Raw genomic sequence first — 26,291 nt, 5'->3', positions numbered from 1 at the left:
AGAGGGTGGTGGGTGCGTGGAATGGGCTGCCAGCAACGGTGGAGGAGGCAGATTCGATAGGGTCTTTTAAGAGACTTTTAGATAAGTACATGGAACTTAGTAAGATAGAAGGTTATAGGTAAGCCTAGTAATCACTAAGGTAGGGACATGTTCGGCACAACTTTGTGGGCTGAAGGGCCTGTATTGTGCTGTAGTTTTTCTATGTTTCTATGTGGAAGAAGGAACTTTAAAAAAGGAAATTAGGAATACACAAAGGGGACATGAAAGGATACTGGCAGGCAGAATAAAGGAAAAGTTGTTTTACAAGTACATTAAGGGTAAAAAGATAACTAGGGAAAGAGGAGGGCCCATTAAGGACCACAATGGTCATTTTTGTGTGGAGCTCACTCCTGTTCCATTTTCACAGGAACAGGAGTGAGCTATTCAGCCCATCAAGCCACCTCTGCCATTCAAACACATCATGACTGATCATCTACTGCACCATCGCCATATTCCTTGATGTCAATCGTCCCCAGAAATCTATCAATTTCTGTCTTGAACATGCTCAGTGATTGAGTTTCCACAGCCTTTAGGGAATAGAGCATTCCAAAGATCCACCACCCTCCTCATCTCAGTCCTAAATAGCCTACCCTTATCCTGAGATTATGTCCCTGGTTTTTGACTCAACAGCCAGAGGAAACATCTATCTACATTCACTCCATTGCTCCCCGAAAGAATTTTGTAAGTTTCAATCAGGTCATCACTCATTCTTTGTAATTCTACAGATTACAGAATCACAGAATCTTTAGAGCAGTAGGTGGCCACTTGGCCCAGAGTCTGCATGGCAGTCTTATTCTACTAAGTCCCATTCCCCTTTCCGACCCCCATAACCTTGCACATTCTTTTCAAAAGGGAATTGGATTGGTCTCTGAATACCTCGATCAAACCTGCCTCCACCACTCCCTCAGGAAGTTGGTTCCAGACACCAACCAGTCTCTGGGTAAAATATTTTTTCCTCACATCACATGTACTCCTTTTGCCAATACTTTGCATCCATACCCTCGAGTTCTTGATGAACAGATTTTCACTATTTACCCTGTCCATACCCCTCAAGATCTTGAATACTTCTATCAAGTCTTCTTTCAGCCTCATTTTCTCCAAGGAAAACAGTCCCAACTTCTCCAATCTTTATCCCTGGAATCATTCCTGTGAATCTCCCCTCTACTCTCTCCAATGCCTTTAATTCCTTCAGGTAGATCACCAGAATTAGACGCAATACTCCATACAGGACCTAACTACTGTCTTAGGCCAGCTCAACATGACCCCCCTTACAAAGAAACAGAAAAATGCTGGAAAATCTCAGCAGGTCAGATAGCATGTTTGAGTCTAGATGACCCTTACTCTTGCACTCAATGCCCCTATTAAAAAGATCCTGTATGCTTTAATAACTCTCAGCGTGTCCCATATATACAGAGTTTCCTCTGTTCCTGCACCTCCTTCAAAACTTTTCCCTTTAGTTTATACTGTCTCTCCATATTCTTCCTGCTAAAATAAATCACCTCACACTTCTCTGCATTGAACATCATCTGTCACTTGTCTACTCAAACCATCAACAGATCTTCCCAATTCACCAACAGGTCTATGTCCTTCTGAAGTTCAAAACTATCCTTATCAAAATTGACAACATTTCCAATCTTTGTATCATCTGCAAATTTTGAAATTATGCCTTGCACACCTGTTTGTATCTGGAAGAACAAGGATCCCAACACTGACTCCTGGGAATTCCACTACAAACCTTCCTCCAATCTGAAAAACAAACATTTATTGCTGCCTGTGCCACGGGAAAGTGAGAGAAGGGATGGAGAGAGGTGGAGGATTAATGCGTGGCTGAGGGACTGGAGCGGGGGGCAGGGATTGAGGTTCCTGGATCATTGGGACCTCTTTAGGGGAAGGTGTGACCTGTATAAAAAAGACGGGTGGCACTTGAAGCCCAGGGGGACCAATATCCTGGCAGGAAGGTTGGCGAAGGCTATTGGGGAGACTTTAAACTAGAAAGGTTGGGGGGAGGGAATCGTGATGAGGTGACTGAGAGCGAGGAGGTTAGCGCGCAAATAGAGAAGGATTGTACACAGTGTAAGAGGAAGAGTAGACGGGTGATGGAGAAGGGGAGAGCTCAGACCAAAGGTTTGAGATGTGTCTATTTTAACGCCAGGAGTGTAGTGAATAAAGCGGATGAGCTTAGAGTGTGGATCGATGCTTGGAAGTGTGATGTGGTGGCCATTACGGAGACTTGGGGACAGGGACAAGAATATCCCGAGGGTAAGGGGTTTGGATGGGGAGGAGTTTGTTAGGTGTGTTCAGGAGGGTTTCCTGACACAGCATGTGGATAAGCCTACAAGAGGAGAGGCTGTACTCGATCTGGTACTGGCTAATGAGCCTGGACAGGTGTCGGATCTCTCAGTGGGGGAGCATCTTGGGGATAGTGATCATAACTCTATCTCCTTTACGCTAGCATTGGAAAGAGATAGGATCAGGCAAGCTAGGAAAGTGTTTATCTGGAGTAAGGGGAAATATGAAGCCATCAGGCAGGAGATTAGAGGCGTAAATTGGAAGGAGGCATTCTCGAGGAAAAGTACTGAAGTAAGGTGGCAGATTTTCAAGGAATGTTTGTCTGGAGTTCCGCATGACAACGTTCCGATGAGACAGGGAGGCGTTGGTAGGTTACGGGAACTATGCTGCGCTGAACCGAGTGAGAAAGAAATGGAAAGCGTACAAAAGGTTCAGAGAGCTCGGCGATGATAGGGATCTGGATGAGTATACGGCTTGTAGGAAGGGACTTAAGAAAGAAATTAGGAGAGCCAGAAGGAGTCACGAGAAGGCCTTGGCAGGTAAGATTAAGGAGAACCCTAAGGGGTTCTATAAATATGTGAAGAGTAAAAGGATGAGATGTGAAGGAATAGGACCTATAAAAGGTGATGGTGAGAAAGTCTGTACAGAACCGGAAGAAATAGCAGAGATGCTTAATTAATATTTTACCTCGGTATTCACGGTGGAAAAAGATCTGGGTGGTTCTACTACAGGATTGAGGGGGACCGAAAAGATTGAGTATGTGGACATTAAGAAAGAGGATGTGTTGGAAATTTTGAATAGCATCAAGATAGATAAGTCGCCGGGACTGGATGGGATGTACCCCAGGTTACTGTGGGAGGCGAGGAAGAGATTGCAGAGCCTCTGGTGATGATCTTTGCGTCATCGATGGAGACGGGAGAGGTTCCGGAGGATTGGAGGATTAGAACATAGAACATAGAACAGTACAGCACAGAAGGACCTTCGGCCCACGATGTTGTACCGAGCTTTATCTGAAACCAAGATCAAGCTATCCCACTCCCTATCATCCTGCTGTGCTCCATGTGCCTATCCAATAACCGCTTAAATGTTCCTAAAGTGTCTGACTCCACTATCACTGCAGGCAGTCCATTCCACACCCCAACCACTCTCTGCGTAAAGAACCTACCTCTGGGAAATGAGCCCGGTCAGGTCGTCAAAGTTTCGGTAGGGGAACATGTGGCAAATAGTGACCACAACTCTGTTAACTTTAGGATAGTAATGGACAAGGATGAGTGCTGTCCTACGGGCAGGGTGCTAAATTGGGGGAAGGCTGACTATAGCCGGATTAGGCAGGAATTGGTGGATGTTGATTGGGAGAGGATGTTCGAGGGTAAGTCCGCGTCTGGCATGTGGGAGTCTTTTAAGGAACTATTGATAAGGCTGCAGGATAGGCATGTGCCTGTAAAAAGGAAGGATAGGAAAGGTAGGATTCGAGAGCCGTGGATAACCAGGGAAATTGAGGATCTGATTAAAATGAAAAGGGAGGCGTACGTTAAGTCCAGGCAACTGAAAACAGATGGAGCTCTGGAGGAATACAGAGAGAGTAGGAAAGATCTCAAACGGGGAGTTAGAAGGGCAAAAAGAGGTCACGAGATGTTCTTGGCAGGCAGGATTAAGGAGAATCCTAAGGCATTCTATTCATACGTTAGGAACAAAAGAGTTGTCAGGGAGAAAATCGGACCTCTCAGGGACAAAGGAGGAGAATTATGCTTAGAACCCAAGGGAATAGGGGAGATCCTAAATGAATACTTTGCATCGGTATTCACAAAGGAGAGGGGCGTGTTAACCGCGAGTGTCTCGGAGGGAGGTGTTGACCCGTTAGAGAAAATCTCCATTACAAGAGAGGAAGTGTTAGGTTTTTTAGGGAACATTAAAACTGACAAAGCCCCAGGGCCTGATGGCATCTTTCCTCGACTGCTCAGGGAGACGAGAGGTGAAATTGCTGGGCCTCTGACGGAAATCTTTGTCGCTTCTTTGGACACGGGTGAAGTCCCTGAGGATTGGAGGATAGCGAATGTGGTCCCGTTGTTTAAGAAGGGTACCAGGGATAACCCAGGAAATTATAGGCCGGTGAGCTTGACGTCCGTGGTAGGGAAGTTGTTGGAGAGGATTCTTAGAGACAGGATGCATGTGCATTTAGAACGAAACAATCTCATTAGTGACAGACAGCATGGTTTTGTAAGAGGGAGGTCGTGCCTTACAAATTTGGTGGAGTTTTTTGAGGAAGTGACAAAAACAGTCGATGAAGGAAGGGCCGTGGATGTCATCTATATGGATTTCAGTAAGGCATTTGACAAAGTCCCACATGGCAGGTTGGTTAAGAAGGTTAAGGCTCATGGGATACAAGGAGAAGTGGCTAGATGGGTGGAGAACTGGCTTGGCCATAGGAGACAGAGGGTAGTGGTCGAAGGGTCTTTTTCCGGCTGGAGGTCTGTGACCAGTGGTGTTCCGCAGGGCTCTGTACTGGGACCTCTGCTATTTGTGATATATATAAATGATTTGGAAGAAGGTGTAACTGGTGTTATCAGCAAGTTTGCGGATGACACGAAGATGGCTGGAATTGCGGATAGTGAAGAGCATTGTCGGGCAATACAGCAGGATATAGATAGGCTGGAAAATTGGACGGAGAGGTGGCAGATGGAGTTTAATCCGGATAAATGCGAAGTGATGCATTTTGGAAGAAATAATGTAGGGAGGAGTTATACAATAAATGGCAGAGTCATCAGGAGTATAGAAACACAGAGGGACCTCGGTGTGCAAGTCCACAAATCCTTGAAGGTGGCAACACAGGTGGAGAAGGTGGTGAAGAAGGCATATGGTATGCTTGCCTTTATAGGACGGGGTATAGAGTATAAAAGCTGGAGTCTGATGATGCAGCTGTATAGAACGCTGGTTAGGCCACATTTGGAGTACTGCGTCCAGTTCTGGTCGCCGCACTACCAGAAGGACGTGGAGGCATTGGAGAGAGTGCAGAGAAGGTTTACCAGGATGTTGCCTGGTATGGAGGGTCTTAGCTATGAGGAGAGATTGGGTAAACTGGGGTTGTTCTCCCTGGAAAGACGGAGAATGAGGGGAGATCTAATAGAGGTATACAAGATTATGAAGGGTATAGATAGGGTGAACAGTGGGAAGCTTTTTCCCAGGTCGGAGGTGACGATCACGAGGGGTCACGGGCTCAAGCTGAGAGGGGCGAAGTATAACTCAGACATCAGAGGGACGTTTTTTACACAGAGGGTGGTGGGGGCCTGGAATGCGCTGCCAAGTAGGGTGGTGCAGGCAGGCACGCTGACATCGTTTAAGACTTACCTGGATAGTCACATGAGCAGCCTGGGAATGGAGGGATACAAACGATTGGTCTAGTTGGACCAAGGAGCGGCACAGGCTTGGAGGGCCGAAGGGCCTGTTTCCTGTGCTGTACTGTTCTTTGTTCTTTGTTCTTTGATATCCTTCCTGTATCTCCCACCACGAACCCTATAGTTATGCCCCTTTGTAATAGCTCCATCCACCCGAGGAAATAGTCTTTCAACGTTCACTCTATCTATCCCCTTCATCATTTTATAAACCTCTATTAAGTCTCCCCTCAGCCTCCTCCGCTCCAGAGAGAACAGCCCTAGCTCCCTCAACCTTTCCTCATAAGACCTACCCTCCAAACCAGGCAGCATCCTGGTAAATCTCCTCTGCACTCTTTCCAGCGCTTCCACATCCTTCTTATAGTGAGGTGACCAGAACTGCGCATAATATTCCAAATGGATTGCGGATGTGGTTCCTATATTCAAGAAAGGGAATAGGGATAGCCCAGGAAATTACCGACCGGTGAGTCTAACCTCAGTGGTTGGTAAGTTGATGGAGAAGATCCTGAGGGACAGGATTTATGAAAATTTAGAGAAGTTTAGTGTGCTCAAAAGTAGTCAGCACGGCTTTGTCAAAGGCAAATCGTGCCTTACGAGCCTGGTGGAGTTCTTTGAAAATGTGACTAAACACATTGACGAAGGAAAAGCGGTAGATGTGGTTTACATGGACTTCAGCAAGGCGTTCGATAAGGTCCCCCATGCAAGACTTCTCGAGAAAGTGAGAGGGCATGGGATCCAAGGGGCTGTTGCCTTGTGGATCCAGAACTGGCTTGCCTGCAGAAGGCAGGTTGTAGATGGGCCTTTTTCTGAATGGAGGTCGGTCACCAGTGGAGTGCCCCAGGGATCTGTTCTGGGACCCTTGCTGTTTGTCATTTTCATAAATGACCTGGATGAGGAAGTGGAGGGATGGGTTGGTAAGTTTACCGACGACACGAAGGTTGGTGGTGTTGTGGATAGGTTAGAGGGATGTCAGAAGCTGCAGCGTGACATAGATAGGATGCAGGACTGGGCGGAGAAGTGGCAGATGGACTTCAACCCGGATAAATATGTAGTGGTCCATTTTGGCAGGTCAAATGGGATGAAGGAGTATAATATCAAGGGTAAGACTCTTAGCAGTGTAGAGGATCAGAAGGACCTTGGGGTCCGGGTCCATAGGACTCTTAAATCAGCCTCGCAGGTAGAGGAGGTGGTTAAGAAGGCGTCTGGTGTGCTGTCCTTCATCAATAGAGGGATTGAGTTTAGGAGTCGGGAGATAATGATGCAGCTTTATAAGACCCTCGTCAGACCCCGCTTGGAGTACTGTGCTCAGTTCTGGTCGCCTCATTACAGGAGGGATGTGGAAATGATTGAAAGGGTGCAGAGAAGATTTACAAGGATGTTGCCTGGATTGGTTGGCATGTCTTATGAGGATAGGCTGAGGGAGCTCGGTCTTTTCTCCTTGGAGAGACAAAGGATGAGAGGTGACCTGATAGAGGTGTACAAGATGTTGAAAGGTATAGATCGGGTGGATTCTCGGAGGCTTTTCCCCAGGGCTGAAATGGCTGCTACGAGAGGACACAGGTTTAAGCTGCTGGGGAGTAGGTACAGAGGAGATGTTAGGCGTAAGTTTTTCATTCAGAGGATGGTGGGTGAGTGGAATCGGCTGCCGTCAGTGGTGGTGGAGGCAAACTCGATAGGGTCTTTTAAGAGACTTCTGGATGAGTCCATGAGACTTAATAGGATTGAGGGTTATAGGTAAGCCTATATATAAGCCTCGGTAGGTAGGGACATGACCGGCGCAACTTGTGGGCTGAAGGGCCTGTTTGTGCTGTATTTTTTCTATGTTCTATGTTATCACTCCACTCAGTTTCCTGTCACATAGCCAATTTCTTATCCAAGTGCCTACTTTACCTTTTATTCCACAAGCTAGAATTTTGCTCACAACTGTTGTGTGGCACTGTATCAAATACCTTTTGAAAACCCATAAACACCACATCAAGTGTTGCCCTCATCAACCTTCTGTTACCTCCTCAGAAAATTCTAGCTGACTTTCCTTAATTATCCTGCACTTGTCTAAGTGAGTACTGATTTTGTCCCAATCTAGTTTCCAGACGTTTCCTTATCATTGCAGTCAAATCAACTGGGCTGTCGCTGCCAGCTTTATCCTTACACCAATGTTCAGTACCATTCGAGACCCCTTAGATATTGAAGTAGTCCATGTTCAAATGCAACAAGATCTGGACAATATCCAGGTTTGGGCTGACAAGTGGCAAGTAACATTTGTGCCACATAAATGCCAGGCAATGACCGTCACCAATAAGAGACACTCGAACCACCGCCCCTTGACATTTAATGGTGCAACCATCACTGAATCTCCCACTGTTAACATCCTTGGGGTTACCATTGACCAGAAACTCACCTGGACTCACCACAAACACAGTGGCTACAAGAGCAGGTCAGAGGCTAGCTAGGAATACTGCAGCAAGTAACTCACCTCCTGACTCCCCAAAGCCTATCCACCATCTGTCTACAAGGCACAAGTCAGGAGTATGATGGAATACTCCTCACTTGCCTGGATGGGTGCAGCTCCAACAACACTCAAGAAGCTTGACACCATCCAGGACAAAGCAGCCCGCTTCATCGGCACATCTACAAACATTCAATTCCTCCACCACCGATGCTCAGTAGCAGCAGTGTGTACTATCTACAAGATCACTGCAGCAATTCACCAAAGATCCTTAGACAGCACTTTCCAAGCCCACGACCACTTCCAACTAGAAAGACAAGGGCAGCAGATAAAAGGGAACACCACCACCTGCAAGTTCCCCTCCAAGCCACTCACCATCCTGACTTGGAAATATATAGCCTTTCCTTCACAGTCACTGGGTCAAAATTCTGGAATTCCCTCCCTAACGGCATTGAGGGTCATCCCACAGAACATGGACTGCAGCGATTCAAGAAGGCAGCTCACCACCACCTTCTCAAGGGCAACTAGGGATGGGCAATAAATGCTGGCCAGCCAGCGATGCCCATGTCTCACGAATGAATTAAAAAGAAACCTTTTTAACTAGGGTGCAATATCATAATTCTCCAGTCCTCTGGCACCATCCATGCCTAAGGAAGACTGGAAGATTACTATTGTTTCTGCAATTTCCACCCTCCCTTTAGTACCCCTAAGGTGCATCTGATCCAGTGCTGGTACCTTATCAATTTTAAGATAGCCATTTTAACGCCTTCTCCTCAATTGTAAATTCATCAAAGGTACCAGTTACCTCCTCTCTCACCTTAGTCAGGGTAGCACAGAAACATAGAAAATAGAAGCAGGGGAGGCTATTAGCCCTTTGAGCCCGCTCTGCCATTCATAAGAACATAAGAATATGAGAAATAGGAGCAGGAGTAGGCCATCTAGCCCCTCGAGCCTGCCCCGCCATTCAATAAGATCATGGCTGATCTGATAGTTCCACTTACCCGCCCGCTCCCCATAACCCTTAATTCCCTTATTGATCAGAAATCTATCTACCTGTGACTTAAACATATTTAACGAGGTAGCCTCCACTGCTTCAATGGGCAGAGAATTCCAGAGAATCACTACCCTCTGAGAGAAGAAGTTCCTCCTCAACTCTGTTCTAAACTGACTCCCCCTTATTTTGAGGCTGTGTCCTTTAGTTCTTGTTTCCTTTCTCAGTGGAAAGAATCTCTCTGCCTCTACCCTGTCTAGCCCCTTCATTGTCTCTATAAGATCTCCCCTCAGCCTTCTAAACTCCAACGAGTACAGGCCCAATGTACTCGATCTCTCCTCATGAGCTAAACCTCTCATCTCCGGTATCAACCTGGTGAACCTTCTCTGTAGTCCCTCCAAGGCCAATATTACCTTCTGCAAATAAGGGGACCAAGATTGCAGACAGTACTCTAGTTGCGGCCTCACCAGTACCTTGTACAATTGCAGCATGACCTCCCTGCTTTTATACTCCATCCCCTTCGCGATAAAGGCCAACATTCCATTTGCCTTCTTGATTACCTGCTGCACCTGCAAACTGAGTTTTTGCGATTCAGGCACAAGGACCCCCAGGTCCCTCTGCACAGTAGCACGTTGTAATTTTTCACCGTTTAAATAATAGTCCATTTTACTATTATTCCTTCCAAAGTGGATAACCTCACACTTGTCAATGTTATACTCCATCTCCCAGATCCTCGCCCACTCACTTAGCCTATCCAAATCTCTCTGCAGACTTTCCGCATCCTCCACGCAATTCGCTTTCCCACTCATCTTTGTGTCATCCGCAAACTTTGTTACCCTACACTCGATCCCCTCCTCCAGATCGTCTATGTATATGGTAAACAGTTGAGGCCCCAGCACCAATCCCTGCGGCATGCCACTAGTCACCAACTGCCAACCAGAAAAGCACCCATTTATTCCAACTCTCTGCTTCCTGTCAGAGAGCCAATCCTCAATCCACGCTAACACTTTACCCCCAACTCCATGTACCTTAATCTTCTGCAGCAACCTTTTGTGAGGCACCTTATCGAACACCTTCTGGAAATCCAAAAACACCGCATCCACCGGTTCCCCTCTGTCAACTGCACTCGTTACATCTTCATAAAAATCCAGTAAATTCGTCAAACACGACTTTCCCTTCATGAATCCATGCTGCATCTGCTTGATCGAACCATTTTTTTCCAGGTGTCCTGCTATTTCTTCTTTAATGATGGATTCCAGCAATTTCCCAACTACGGACGTTAAGTTAACCGGCCTGTAGTTACCCGCCTTTTGTCTACCTCCTTTTTTAAACAGTGGTGTCACATTAGTTGCTTTCCAATCAGCTGGCACTTCCCCAGAGTCCAGTGAATTTTGATAAATTACAACCAACGCATCTGCTATTACTTCTACCATTTCTTTCAGTACCCTGGGATGCATTCCATCTGGGCCCGGGGACTTGTCTTCCTTTAGTCCCATTAGCCTACCAAGCACTACCTCTTTAGTAATAGTAATCATTTTAAGGACCTCACCCCCTACAGTACCACGACCATCAATTTTCGGTAAACTATTTGTGTCCTCTACCATGAAGACCGACACAAAAAACTTGTTTAAGGCCTCAGCCATTTCCTCGTTTCCCATTATTAAATCCCCCTTCTCGTCTTCTAAGGGTCCAACATTTACTTTAGCTACTCTTTTCCTTTTTATATATTTGTAAAAACTTTTACTATCAGTTTTTATATTTTGTGCTAGTTTAGTTTCAGAATCTATCTTTCCTTTCTTTATCGCTTTCTTAGTAGTTCTTTGTTGTTTTTTAAAGCTTTCCCAATCTTCTAATTCTCCACTAGTTTTGGCCACTCTGTACGCATCGGTTTTTAATTTAATACTCTCCTTTATTTCCTTAGTTATCCACGGCTGAGTACTGAGAAAAATCTCCTTAAAAATCCGTTGCTCAGCTGTCCTACCAACTAGTCTGTGCTCCCAGTCTACATTAGCCAATTCTGCCCTCATCCTATTGTACTCGCCCCTGTTCAAGCAGAGGACACTGGTTTGGGACCCTACTTTCTCACCCTCCATTTTGTATTAGAAATTCAACTATATTGTGATCACTTATTCCAAGAGGATCCTCACAAGAAGATCATTAATTTTACCTGTCTCATTACACAGGACCAGATCCAAGATAACTCGCTCCCATGTAGGTTCTGTAACATACCGTTCGAAGAAACTATCCCGACAGCATTCCAAGAACTCTTCCTCAAGTCCACCGCGTCCAACTTGAGTCAACCAATCAATATGCAGGTTAAAATCCCCCATGGTTATTGCTGTTCCGTTTTTGCACGCATCCATTATTTGCTTGTTTATAGCCCGACCCACCTCAAAGTTATTATTTGGGGGCCTATAGACCACGCCCACCAGTGACTTTCTCCCCTTACTATTCCTTATCTCCACCCACAACGATTCCACATTCTGCTCCTTAGGGCCTATATCGTCTCTCACTACCGCCCTGATGTTATCTTTAATTAACAGAGCTACCCCACCTCCTTTTCCTTCCTGTCTATCCTTCCGAAATGTCTGATACCCCTGGATATTCAGCTCCCAGTCCTGGTCACCCTGCAACCACGTTTCTGTAATGGCCACTAGATCATACCCATTTGTACTGATTTGTGCCATCGACTCATTCACTTTGTTTCGAATGCTACGTGCATTCAGGTAAAGTGTCTTTATGCTAGCCTTTATACGGACCCGATTTGTTAGTGCATTCTTTTGATTGCACGCTCTGTCCCTACCTGTCGCAAACTGGTTATCCTGCCCCAGACCATCTCCTTGCACTGCGTTGACCACCTCCCTTCTTGTGTTTGTCAGCTTTTTTACTCTGCCTGAGCCCTTGACTCCTTTAACTAGATGAATGTCCTCATCATTAACCTGCACTCGTACCCTCTCCTTTATCTTTGATTTTGTAATTCCCCATACCCCTGAACCCTCCCCCCCCCCCACTATATGCATGGCTGATCATCCAACTCAATACCCTGATCCAACCTTCCCCCATATCCTTTGATGCCCTTCGCCTCAAGTGCTATATCTAACTGCTTCTTGAAAACGTACAACGCTTTGACTTCAACTACTTTCTGCAGTAGTGAATTCCACAGGCTGACCACACTCTGGCTGAAGAAATTTCTCCTATCTCTGTACTAAACGGTCTACCCTGTAAGCTCAGACCCATCATCGGGAACCTTCTTTCATCTACCCTGTCTAGTCCTGTTAGAATTTTATAGGTTTCTATGAGATCCCCGCTCATTCTTCCAAACTCGTGAATACAAGCCTAACCTCTCAATCCCTCCACAAATGTGAGTCCTGCCATCCTAGGAATCAGTCTGTTAAACCTTCTCTGCACTCTTTCTATAGCAAGAACATTCTTCCTCAGATAAGGAGACCAAAACTGCACACCAGCTGTGGCCTCAAGACCCTGTATAATTGCAGAAAAGCATCCCTGCTCCTGTATTCGAACTCTCTCGCTATCAAAGCCAACATACCATTTGCCTTTTTTACCGCTTGCTGCACAGACTAGTGCACGAAAACACCCAGGTCTTGTTCCACATTCCCCTCTCCTAATGTATGGCCAGATAGCAATCAGCCTTCACAATTTTGCTACCAAAGTGAATGACTTTACATTTATCCAAAGTATACTGCATCTGCCATTCATCTGCCCACTCACTCAACTTGTCCGAATCGCACTGAAGGATCTCTGCATCCTCCTCACAGCTCACCTTCCCACCCAGCTTTGACTCATCTGCAAATCTGGAGATATTACATTTAGTTCCCTCATCTAAATCATTGATAGTCATCGAGGTTTATAGCTCGGAAACAGGCCCTTAGGCCCAACTTGTCCATGCCACCCAGTTTTTACCACGAAGCTAGTCCCAATTGCCCACATTGGCCCATATCCCTCTATACCCATCTTACCCTTTTAAAATGTTTTTTTAAAAGACAAAATTGTATCCTCCAGGTTAATTAAGGAAGGTCAGGTGACAGAAGCATTGGTGAGGGATCACTTTGGAACCAGTGACCATAATTAAATTAGTTTTAAGATAGCTATGGAGAATGATAGGTCTGGCCCAAAAGTTAAAGTTCTAAATTGGGCTAAGGCCAATTTTGGTGGTATAAGACAGGAACTTTCAAAAGTTGATTTGGGAAGTCTGTTGGCAGGCAAAGGGACATCTGGAATTGTGTTAATCAGGGTTCAGGGTAAGCACAATCCTTTTACTGTGAAGGACAAGGCTGGTAGAAGATGAGAACCCTGGATGACTGAGAATATTGAGGCTCTGGTCAAAAAGAGGAAGGAGGCATATGACATGCATAGGCAGCTGGGATCAAGCAGAACCCTTGAAGAGTATAGAGGTTGTCAGAGTAGAGTTAAGAGAGAAATCAGGAGGGCAAAAAGGGGACATGATATTGCTTTGGTAGATAAGGCAAAGGAGAATCCAAAGAGCTTCTACAAATACATAAAGGCCAAAAGAGTAACTAGGGGCAGAGTAGGGCCTCGTAAGAATCAACAAGGTCATCTATTAGCGGATCCACAAGAGATGGGTGAGATCCTAAATGAATATTTCTCATTGGTATTTACTGTTGAGAAAGGCATGGACGTTAGGGAACTTGGGGAAATAAATAGTGATGTCTTGAGGAATGTACATGTTACAGAGAAGGAGGTGCTGGAAGTCTTAAAGCGCATCAAAGTAGATAAATCCCCAGGACCTATGAAGTGTATCCCAGGACATTGTGGGAGGCTAGGGAGGAAATTGCAGGTCTCCGAGCAGATATTTGAATTGACAGCCACAGGTGAGGTGTCTGAAGATTGGAGGGTGGCAAATGTCATGCCTTGGTTTAAGAAGGGCTGCAGCAAAAGGCCTGGGAACTACAGACCAGTGAGCCTAACATCTGTAGTGAATAAGCTGTTGGAAGGTATACTGAGGAACAGGATCTACAGGCATTTAGAGAGGCAAGGACTGATTGGGAACAGTTAGAACAAAGAACAAAGAACAATACAGCACAGGAACAGGCCCTTCGGCCCTCCAAGCCTGCGCCGCTCATGTGCCCACTAGACTATTCTTTTGTATCCCTCTATTCCCAGTCTGTTCATGTGGCTATCTAGGGAAGTCTTAAACGATCCCAGCGTGTCCGCCTCAATCACCTTGCTTGGCAGTGCATCCCAGGCCCCCACCACCCTCTGTGTAAAATACGCCCCCCTGACATCTGTGTTGAACCTTGCCCCCCTCACCTTGAACCCGTGACCCCTTGTGTTCGTCACCTCCAACCTGGGAAAAAGCTTCCCACTGTTCACCCTATCTATGCCCTTCATAATTTTATACACCTCTATTAGGTCGCCCCTCATCCTCCGGCTTTCCACGGACAACAACCCCAGTTTACCCAATCTTTCCTCATAGCTAAGACCCTCCAGACCAGGCAACATCCTGGTAAACCTTTCCTGTACTCTCTCCAAAGTCTCCACGTCCTTCTGGTAGTGTGGTGACCAGAACTGGACGCAGTATTTCAAATGTGGCCTAACCATCGTTCTATACAGCTGCAACATCATATGCCAACTTTTATATTCTATGCCCCGTCCAATAAAGGCAAGCATGCCATATGCATTCTTCACCACCCTCTCCACCTGTGCTGCCACCTTTAAGGATCTGTGGACTTGTACTCCCAGGTCCCTCTGTGTGTCTATACTCCTGATGGTTCTGCCATTTATTGTATAGCTCCCCCTTACATTAGATCTACCGAAATGCAAGTCTTCGCATTTATCTGGATTAAATTCCATCTGCCATTTCTCCGCCCAATGTTCCAGCCTATCTATATCCTGCTGTATTCTCTGACAATGTTCATCACTATCTGCAACTCCAGCAATCTTCGTGTCGTCCGAAAACTTACTGATCACGCCAGTTACATCTTCCTCCAAATCATTTATATATATCATAAACAGCAGAGGTCCCAGTACAGAGCCCTGCGGAACACCACTAGTCATGATGTGGAGATGCCGGCGTTGGACTGGGGTAAACACAGTAAGAAGTTTAACAACACCAGGTTAAAGTCCAACAGGTTTATTTGGTAGCAAAAGCCACACAAGCTTTCGAGGCTCTAAGCCCCTTCTTCACCTGAAGAAGGGGCTTAGAGCCTCGAAAGCTTGTGTGGCTTTTGCTACCAAATAAACCTGTTGGACTTTAACCTGGTGTTGTTAAACCTCTTACTGTGAACACCACTAGTCACAGACCTCCAACCGGAAAAAGACCCCTCCACTGCTACCCTCTGTCTTCTATGGCTAAGCCTGTTCTCCACCCATCTAGCTAGCTCACCTTTTATCCCGTGAGATTTAACCTTTTGCACCAGCCTGCCATGAGGGGCCTTGTCAAACGCTTTACTAAAATCCATATAGACGACATCCACGGCCCTTCCCTCATCAATCGTTTTTGTCACCTCCTCAAAAAGTTCAACCAAATTTGTGAGGCATGACCTCCCTCGTACAAAACCATGCTGTCTATCGCTCATGAGATTATTCAGTTCTAAATGCGCATATATCCTATCTCTAAGAATCTTCTCCAACAACTTCCCTACCACGGACGTCAAGCTCACTGACCTTAATTACCCGGGTTATCCCTGCTAAAAAACGAGACCACATCTGCTGTCCTCCAATCCTCTGGGAGCTCACCTGTGTCTACTAGTGAAGAGGCAAAGATTTCTGTTAGAGGCCCAGCAATTGCATCTCTCGCCTCCCTGAGGAGTCTAGGATAGATGCCATCCGGCCCTGGGGATTTGTCTGTCTTAATGTTTCCTAAAAAACCTAACACTTCCTCCCTTGTAATTGAGATTTTTTCTAACGGGTCAACGCATCTCTCCGAGACAATACCTGTTCACATGTCCCTCCTTTGTGAATACTGATGCAAAGTATCCATTTAGGATCTCTCCTACTTCCTTTGGTTCTAAGCATAATTCCCCTCTGTCCCGGAGAGGTCCGATTCTTTCCCTAACAACCCTCTTGTTCCTAACGCATGTATAAAATAGAACATAGAACATAGAGAACATAGAACAGTACAGCACAGAACAGGCCCTTCGGCCCACGATGTTGTGCCGAGCTTTATCTGAAATGCCTTAGGATTCTCCTTTATCCTGTCTGCCAAGGACATTTTGTGACCTCTTTTTGCCCTTCTAAGTCCTTGTTTGGGTTATTTTCTACTTTCTCTGTATTCCTCCAGTGCTCCATCTGTTTTTAGTTGCCTGGACCTCATGTATGCCCCTTTTTTCTTTTTGATTAGACCCACAATTTCACTGGTTATCCACGGCTCCTGAATCCTACCTTTCCTATCCTTCCTCTTTACAGGCACATGCCTGTCCTGCAGTCCTATCAACTGCTCCTTAAAAGACTCCCACATGCCAGATGTGGATTTACCCTCGAACAGCCTCTCCCAATCAACAGCCATCAAATCCTGCCTAATCCGGCTGTAGTTATGATGTGGAGATGCCGGCGTTGGACTGGGGTAAACACAGTAAGAAGTTTAGCAACACCAGGTTAAAGTCCAACAGGTTTATTTGGTAGCAAAACCCACACAAGCTTTCGGAGCTCCAAGCCCCTTCTTCAGGTGAGTGGGAATTCTGTTCACAAACAGGGCATATAAAGACACAGACTCAATTTACATGAATAATGGTTGGAATGCGAATACTTACAGCTAATCAAGTCTTTAAGATACAAACAACGTGAGTGGAGAGAGCATCAAGACAGGCTAAAAAGATATGTATTGTCTCCAGACAGGACAGCCAGTGAAACTCTGCAGGTCCAGGCAGGCTGTGGGGATTACAAATAGTGTGACATGAACCCAATATCCCGGTTGAGGCCATCCTCATGTGTGCGGAACTTGGCTATCAGTTTCTGCTCAGCGACTCTGCGCCGTCGTGTGTCGTGAAGGCCGCCTTGGAGAACGCTTACCCGAATATCAGAGGCCGAATGCCCGCGAATCCGGCTGTAGTTAGCCTTCCCCCAATTCAGCATCTTACCCATAGGACAACACTCATCTTTTTCCACTACTATCCTAAATTTTACAGAATTGTGGTCACTATTTGCCACATGTTCCCTCACTGCAACTTTGATGACCTGACCGGGCTCATTCCCCAGTACTAGGTCCAGTATAGCCCCCTCTCTAGTTGGACTGTCAACATATTGTTCCAAAGAACCTTCCTGTACGCATTTTATAAATTCTTCCCCATCCAGGCCCCCAGCCCTAAGCGATTTCCAGTCTATGTGAGGGAAATTAAAGTCTCCCACTACAACAACCCTATTTTTTCTGCACCTGTCCAGAATCTCCTTACATATCCGTTCCTCAACTTCCCGTGGGCTGTTGGGAGGCCTGTCGTATACCCCCAGCATAGTGACTGCGCCCTTCCTGTTTCTGAGCTCCACCCACAGTGACTCGTTACCTGACCCTTCCATAATGTCCACGCTCTGTACCGCTGTAATATGCTCCCTAACCAGCATTGCTACTCCCCCACCTCTCCTCGCCCCTCCTTTGTCTCGCCTAAAACACTTGTACCCCGGAATATTCAGCTGCCAGTCCTGTCCTTTTAACCAAGTCTCCATTACTGCAACCACATCCAAGTTCCGCGCAAGTATTAAGGCTTTAAGCTCATCTGTCTTGCCCATGACGCTCCTTGCATTGAAGCAGATGCACTCCAGACCTCCAGGCCCACTGAGGTCATCCTCCCCCAGAATGCACCAGGGAGGCAGACTACCATCCTGGTGTCTCGTTCACGCCCACAGAACCGCCTGTCTGTCCCTCTAACCATTTCATCCCCCCTACTATTGCTTTCCTGGTTCCCCTCTTTTCCTTCTGAGCCACAGAGCCCAATTCTGTGCCAGTGACCTGGCCACCGTGGCTTACCCCTGGAGGATCATCCCCCTCCCCCCCACAGTATCCAAAATGGTATACTTATTTTGGAGGGGGACAACCACAGGGGATACCATCACTGACTGCTCTCTCCCCTCCTCTCTCCCGTCTGACACCCATCCCTTACTGTTAAGGGGAACAACCAACGGGGTACTCTCTGGTACGTGACCTTTACCCTTCCTAACCGTGACCCACGTGCCTTCCTCCCGCGGCCCTGATGTGACGACCTGCCTGTAACTTCTATCCATTAACTTCTCATTTTCCCTGACTAGACTAAGGTCATCGAGCCGCAGCTCCAGTTCCCTTAAGCGGTCTCTCAGGAGCTGCAGTTCGACACACCTGGTGCAGATATGGACTTCCGGGAGGCTAGGCGACTCCATGAACTCCCACTTCTGACACCGACAGCAAAAAATTGGCCTCCCACTCATAATTACCCCTTACTATAAATTACTGGAAGAACGAAGAACAGAACCTATCCTGCCTCTGCCTGTTTACGCCGAAGCCCGATGAGCCAAAGCCCTTTAGCTCTCACTCTGCTCCCTGCTCACTCCGCTGCCCGCTGAATAGTGCGGCCTGCTTTTAAACCTCCCGCACGCTTAAAAAAAAAAATTTCTTCCCAGGTCACCCTGCGCCTGGCCTACTTCCGCTTTTCCCTTAAAGTTAGTAACAAAAAAACCCCGCGAAAAGGTAAGCATGGCTTTGTGAGTAGAAAATCTGTCTCACAAATTTGATTGAGTTTTTTGAAGGGGTAACCAAGAAGGTAGATAAGGGCAGTGCAGATGACATTATCTACATGGATTTTAGCAAGGCCTCTGACAAGGTACAGTACAGTAGATTGTTGCATAAGGTTAAATCTCACGGGATCCAAGGTGAGGTCGCCAATGGACACAAAATTGACTAGACGACAGAAGACAGAGGGTGCTTGCAGAGGTTTGTTTTTCAAGCTGGAGGCCTGTGACCAGCAGTGTGCCTCAGGGATCGGTGCTGGGTCCACTGTTATTTATATTAATCATTTATATTTTGTCATTTATATTAATGATTTGGATGAGAATTTATGGGGCATGATTAGTAAGTTTGCAAATGACACCAAGATTGGTGGCATAGTGGACAGTGAAGAAGGTTATCTAGGATTGCAACGGGATCTTGATCAATTGGGCCAGTGGGTCGATGAATGGCAGATGGAGTTTAATTTAGATAAATGTGAGATGATGCATTTGGTAGATTGAACCAGGGCAGGACTTACTCAGTTAATGGTAGGGTGTTGGGGAGAGTTATAGAACAAAGAGATCTAGGGGTACATGTTCATAGCTCCTTGAAAGTGGAGTCACAGGTGGACAGAGGGGTGAAGAAGGCATTCAGCATGCTTGGTTTCATTGGTCAGAACATTGAATACAGGAGTTGGGATGTCTTGTTGAAGCTGTACAGGACATTAGTTAGGCCACATTTGGAATACACTGTACAGTTCTGGTCACCCTATTATAGAAAGAATATTATTAAACTAGAAAGAGTGCAGAAAAGATTTACTATGATGCTACCGAGACTTGATGGTTTGAGTTATAAGGAGAGGCTGGATAGACTGGGACTTTTTTCTCTGGAGCGTAGGAGGCTCAGGGGTGATCTTATAGAGGACTATAAAATAATGAGGGACAAAGATCAGCTAGATAGTCAATATCTTTTCCCAAAGGTAGGGGAGTCTAAAATTAGAGGGCATAGGTTTAAGGTGAGAGATACAAAAGGGTCCAGGGGTGAAATTCTTTCACTCAGGAGGGTGGTATATATAGGGAATTGCTGGTGTCCCAGCACTGATTCATCGCAATACACTTCCCCCAATCCCATGCGCTTTAATTTTACATGGTAATCTCTTATATGGAACTGTCGAAAGTCCAGTCCAAATTAATTACATCCAATGGCTCACCCTCATCAATCTACTGGCTACATCCGAAAAGAATTCCAGTAGATTTGTCAAGCATGATTTCCCTTTCATAAATCCCACCATGTCTGCACTGACTATCTGACAGAGCATCTTACTCAGGCCCACACCTCACCCTATTCCCATCACCCCATGTATCTACCCCATTAATGCCCTTAACCTACACATCTTGGGACACTAAGGGGCAATTCAATCTGGCCAATCCAACTAAGGAAATAAGAGCACCAGGAGGAAACCCACACAGAGACAGGGAGAACATGCAAACTCCACACAGACAGTGACCCGAGACCGGAATTGAATCCAGGTCCCTTGCGCTGTGAGGCAGCAATGCTAACCACTGTGCCATCCTGCTGCCCCCAAAGATGTGCGGGTTAAGTGGATTGGCTATGATAAATTGATTCTTAGTTTCAGGGGGATTAGCAGGGTAAATATGTGGGGTTACAGAGATAGGGTGGGATTGTTGTGGGTGCAGACCCGATGGGCCATAAGATCATAAGACATAGGAGCAGAATTAGGCACTCGGCCCATCAAGTCTGCTCCGCCATTCAATCATGGCTGATAGTTTTCTCATCCCCACTCTTCTGCCTTTTCCCCATAACCCCTGATCCCCTTATTAATCAAGAACCTATCCATCACTGTCTTAAAGACATTCAATGACCTGCCCTCCACAGCCTTCTGCGGCAAAGAGTTCCAGACCACTCTCTGGCTGAAGAAATTCCTCATCTCTGTTTTAAAGGATCTTCCCTATAGCCTGAAGTTGTGCCCTCTGTTCTAGTTTTTCCTGCTAGTGGAAACATCCTCTTCACATCCACTCCATTCAGGCCTTGCAGCATCCTGTAAGTTTCAATAAGATTCCCCCTCATTCTTCTAAACTTCAACGAGTGCAGACCCAGAGTCCTCAACCGTTCCTCATATGACAAGCTCTTCATTCCAGGGATCATTCTTGTGAACCTCTTATGGACCCTTTCCAAGGCCAGCACATCCTTCCTTAGATATGGGGCCCAAAACTGCTCACAATACTCCAAATGGGGATTGACCAGAGCCTTATACAGCCTCAGAAGTACATCCCTGCTCTTGTACTCTGGCCCTCTCGACATGCTAACATTACATTTGCCTTCCTAACTACCGACTGAACCTGAGAATCTTGAACAAGGACTCCCAAGTCTCTTGGTGTTTCTGATTTCCGAAGCATTTTCCCGTTTAGAAAATAGTCTTTGCCTCCATTCCTCCTTCCAAATTGCATAACCTCACACTTTTCCACATTGTATTCCATCTGCCATTTCTTTGCCCACTCTCCTAACCTGTCCAAGTCCTTCTGCAGCCCCCCTGCCTCCTCAATACTACCTGTCTCTCTACATATCTTCAGTTCATTCCTCCAAATCGTTAATGTATGTTGTGAAAAGTTGGGGTCCCAGCACTGACCCCTGAGGCACACCACTAGTCACCAGCTGCCATTCTGAAAAAGACCCCTTTATCTCCACGCTCTGCCTTCTGCCAGTCAGCCAATCCTCCATCCATGCCAGGATCTTACCCTTAAAACCACAGGCTCTTAACTTATTTAACAGTCTCCTGTGCGGCACCTTGTCAAAGGCCTTCTGGAAATCTAAATAAATCACATCCACTGGCTCTCCTTTATTTAACTTCCTTGTTACCTCCTCAAAGAACTCTAATAGATTTGTCAGGCATGACCTCCCCTTGACAAAGCCGTGCTGACTCAGTCCTACTTTATCATGCACTTCCAAGTATTCCGCGATCACATATTTAATAATGGACTCTAAAATTTTGCCAATGACCACGGTCAGGCTAACCGGCCTACAATTTCCTATCTGCTACCTTTCTCCCTTCTTAAACAGCGGTGTTACATTAGCTACTTTCCAGTTCTCTGGTACCCTCCCTGCCACCAGTGATTCCTGAAAGATCACTACCAATGCCTCCACAATTTCCTCAGCTATCTCTTTTAGAATCCTGGGGTGTATTCCATCCAGTCCAGGTGATTTATCCACCTTCAGACCTTTCAGTTTCCCCAGAACCTTCTCCTTCGCGATGGCCACTACACTCACCTGTGCCCCCAGACTCTCTTGGAGCTCTGGCATCCCACTGGTGTCTTCCACCATGACATAGTAACTATTCAGTTCCTCTGCCATTGCTTTGTTTCCTATTATTACTTCTCCAGCCTCATTTTCCAGTGGTCCAATGGCTATTTTTGCCTCTCTCTTACCTTTTATATATTGAAAAAAACTCTTCCCATCTTCTTTTGCATTACTAGCTAGCTTACACTGATATTTCATCTTCTCCCCCCAAATGGCCCCCTTCTGCACTGTGGGATTCTATGATTCTATGAAATCCATGCTGACTCGGTCCAATCCTGTCACTGTTTTCCAAATATAATAGGTCCAGCAGAGGGTAGCAGAGCGGCGACACTGATTGGCTGTTGCAGTGAAGATTTGCATAGGCGCAGTCACTGCTACCAGAAGGTGGACCTCCAGAAGACCCCCTCCATGTTCAAGTGAAGGCAAGCATCCAGCAGTGTCCAGACTGGAACTGAGACCAGAATTGAACCCGGGTCCCTGACGCCGAGAGGCAGCAGTACCAACCACTGTGCTGCCGTGCACATAACTAGTTGTCTGGCACTGCAGCGAAGCTCTGCATGCCTCCCATCCATTTTGAATCAGATAGTGTGGTTTCAGTTTGTTCCTGTCTCTTAAACTCTGAGAGATAGCCAGCAGTGGCACTAAAGGCCGGCTCGGGGCTGCAGCCAAAGGAACCACCTCCATGTCTGAGAAGAGGAGCAGGGTTTTGTAGCTCCTCCTGCACAACCCAATGAGAATGGATAAGCAACATCATTAGATCTGGGCAGCTTGGCATTTCAGCACTTATCAAGGCTGAACTAATTCTGGTATCTTTCAAAATACTTATCATACTTCTCAAGTCTGAAGGCCTTTCTAGGTATTTGCTACCTTTCTTGGTATTTGCTACCAAATAAACCTGTTGGACTTTAACCTGGTGTTGTTAAAACTCTTACTGTGTTCACCCCAGTCCAACGCCGGCATCTCCACATCATGCCTTTCTATCTGACATGCTTAACTTCTTCAACAACTCTCAGCACCAAGTAAGCTGAATACTTTTGTAACTTTTTTTTCATCTCACTTTCATATTATGCTTTCGTATAACTTTGTCTTCAAAAAGGTGTTCATCTGTCCAAAGTGCATGTAACTGTATTTTTATTCCCATAGACCACCTGCAGTATCTTCACGGACCACAGGTTAGGAACCCCTGATATAGACGACTTGGATGAGGGTTTCCCAAACTCTGAGCTGCAGAACCCCAAGTGACCTTCCAACAGCATCAGGCAACGGCAAGCTTTCACAATGACGACGCCCCTTTTTTTGCAGTAAATAGGCGCAAACACAGAAATCAAATGTAAACAAGTATTTTCTGGCTATATCTCTGCATATATTAATCTGATAACAATTAAAGTGTTCTCCGATTAAAAATACACACATCTTATCTTATCATTTTTAATGTGAAATTGTGCTAAAAAGCTAATTCTCGGATCCAGCTCCCACACCGGCCCGGCCCCTTCTGCCCGAAGTCCTACCCGCTCCTTCCCGGAGGCCCCATCACCGCCTGTAGGGCAGGTGCAGCCTCTCGTCATTGCCACCGCCCCACTGCTGGTCAATTCGTCCCCTGCTTCATCTCAGCCTCACTGTTCGTCACAGGTTTTGAGAGGAGATTTACCAGGATGCTGGTTTGGAGGGTAGGTCTTATGAGGAAAGGTTGAGGGAGCTAGGGCTGTTCTCTCTGGAGCGGAGGAGGCTGAGGGGAGACTTAATAGAGGTTTATAAAATGATGAAGGGGATAGATAGAGTGAACGTTCAAAGACTATTTCCTTGGGTGGATGGAGCTATTACAAGGGGGCATAACTATAGGGTTCATGGTGGGAGATATAGGAAGGATATCAGAGGTAGGTTCTTTACGCAGAGAGTGGTTGGGGTGTGGAATGGACTGCCTGCAGTGATAGTGGAGTCAGACACTTTAGGAACATTTAAGCGGTTATTGGATAGGCACATGGAGCACACCAGGATGATAGGGAGTGGGATAGCTTGATCTTGGTTTCAGATAAAGCTCGGCACAACATCGTGGGCCGAAGGGCCTGTTCTGTGCTGTACTGTTCTATGTTCTATGTTCTTCTGGCCAGCAACAGCTGGATGGAATAAATCAAATGGGTCACCAAAGCGAGGCCTCTTCGAGTACTGAATGCTGATAGCAATCCCTTGGAAACTGTAACTTGGATGAAGGGACTGAAGGTATGGTTGGTTGCTAAATTTGCTGACTAGGCAAAGATAGGTAGGAAAGTAAATTTTGTGAAGAGAACGCAAGGAAGCTACGAAGGGACACAGATAGGTGAAGTGAGTGGGAAAAAATGCGGCAAATTGAGTATGTGAGCAAATGTGAAACTGTCGATTTTGGCAAGTATAAAAAAATGGTAAGAGATTGCAGAGGGATCTGGGTGTCATGTATCACAAAAGGCTAATATACAGGTATAGCATGCAATTAGGAAAGCTACTAGAATGGTATTGTTTTTTGAGAGGCAAATGGAACACAGCAGTAGAGAGACCACATCTGGAGTATTGTGTACAGTATTAGCCCCTTATTTAAACAAAGATGTAAACGCATTAGAAGCAGTACAGGAAAGATTTACTTGACTAATACCAGGAATGGAAAGGTGCTCGAGAGGAAAGGTTGAAGAGGTTAGATTTGAATCCACGATATGAAGAGCAAAAGGCAACTATATTGAAACCTTTTAAGATCCTGAGAGGTATTGACTGGGTGGATGTGGAGAGGATGCTGCCTCTTGTAGGAGAATCTGGATGAGGAGAATTATTTTCTGAGGGTCACGAGTCTCTGGAACACTTCCCCAAAAGGCAGAAGAGTCTTGGAATATTTCTAACAACACCAGGTTAAAGTCCAACAGGTTTATTTGGAATCATGAGCATTTGAAGCGCTGCTACAAAACACAGAACATAGAAAAACTACAGCACAAACAGGCCCTTCGGCCCACAAGTTGCGCCGGTCATGTCCCTACCTAGGCTTATATATAGGCTTACCTATAACCCTCAATCCTATTAAGTCCCATGGACTCATCCAGAAGTCTCTTAAAAGACCCTATCGAGTTTGCCTCCATCACCACTGACAGCAGCCGATTACACTCACCCACTACCCTCTGAGTGAAAAACTTACCCCTGACATCTCCTCTGTACCTACTCCCCAGCACCTTAAACCTGTGTCCTCTCGTAGCAGCCATTTCAGCCCTGGGAAAAAGCCTCCGAGAATCCACCCGATCTATACCTCTCAACATCTTGTACACCTCTATCAGGTCACCTCTCATCCTCTGTCTCTCCAAGGAGAAAAGACCGAGCTCCCTCAGCCTATCCTCATAGAGCATGCCAACCAATCCAGGCAACATCCTTGTAAATCTTCTCTGCACCCTTTCAATCATTTCCACATCCCTCCTGTAATGAGGCGACCAGAACTGAGCACAGTACTCCAAGTGGGGTCTGACGAGGGTCTTATAAAGCTGCATCATTATCTCCTGACTCCTAAACTCAATCCCTCTATTGATGAAGGCCAGCACACCATATGCCTTCTTAACCAGCTCCTCTACCTGCGAGGCCGATTTAAGAGGCCTATGGACCTGGACTCCAAGGTCCTTCTGATCCTCTACACTGCTAAGAGTCTTACCCTTGATATTATACTCCTTCATCCCATTTGACCTGCCAAAATGGACCACTACACATTTATCCGGGTTGAAGTCCATCTGCCACTTCTCCACCCAGTCTTGCATCCTATCTATGTCACGCTGCAGCTTCTGACATCCCTCCAACCTATCCACAACACCACCAACCTTCGTGTCGTCGGTAAACTTACCAACCCATCCCTCCACTTCCTCATCCAGGTCATTTATGAAAATGACAAACAGCAAGGGTCCCAGAACAGATCCCTGGGGCACTCCACTGGTGACCGACCTCCATTCAGAAAAAGACCCATCTACAACCACTCTTTGCCTTCCATATTTGGCACTCTCTGACTTCCACATTCGGCATTTCCACATCATCACTACCTTCTGCAGGCAAGCCAGTTCTGAATCCACAAGACAACAGCCCCTTGAATCCCATGCCCTCTCACTTTTTCGAGAAGTCTTGCATGGGGGACCTTATCGAACGCCTTGCTGAAGTCCATGTAAACCACATCTACCGCTTTTC

The 26,291-nt window shown here is 46.2% G+C and overlaps 1 protein-coding gene across 1 annotated transcript in view; it reads right to left on the bottom strand.

The window, feature by feature from the left end:
- Nucleotides 1–26,291, bottom strand: part of sh3pxd2aa (SH3 and PX domains 2Aa) — a 622,535-nt gene that overhangs the window by 469,591 nt on the left and 126,653 nt on the right. The gene's annotated exons all lie outside the window — the stretch shown is intronic.

The sequence above is a fragment of the Mustelus asterias genome, unplaced genomic scaffold (genome assembly GCF_964213995.1).
Source record: "Mustelus asterias unplaced genomic scaffold, sMusAst1.hap1.1 HAP1_SCAFFOLD_208, whole genome shotgun sequence".
NCBI classification, from domain to species: domain Eukaryota; kingdom Metazoa; phylum Chordata; class Chondrichthyes; order Carcharhiniformes; family Triakidae; genus Mustelus; species Mustelus asterias.
This window is presented reverse-complemented; position numbering and strand designations above follow the sequence as displayed.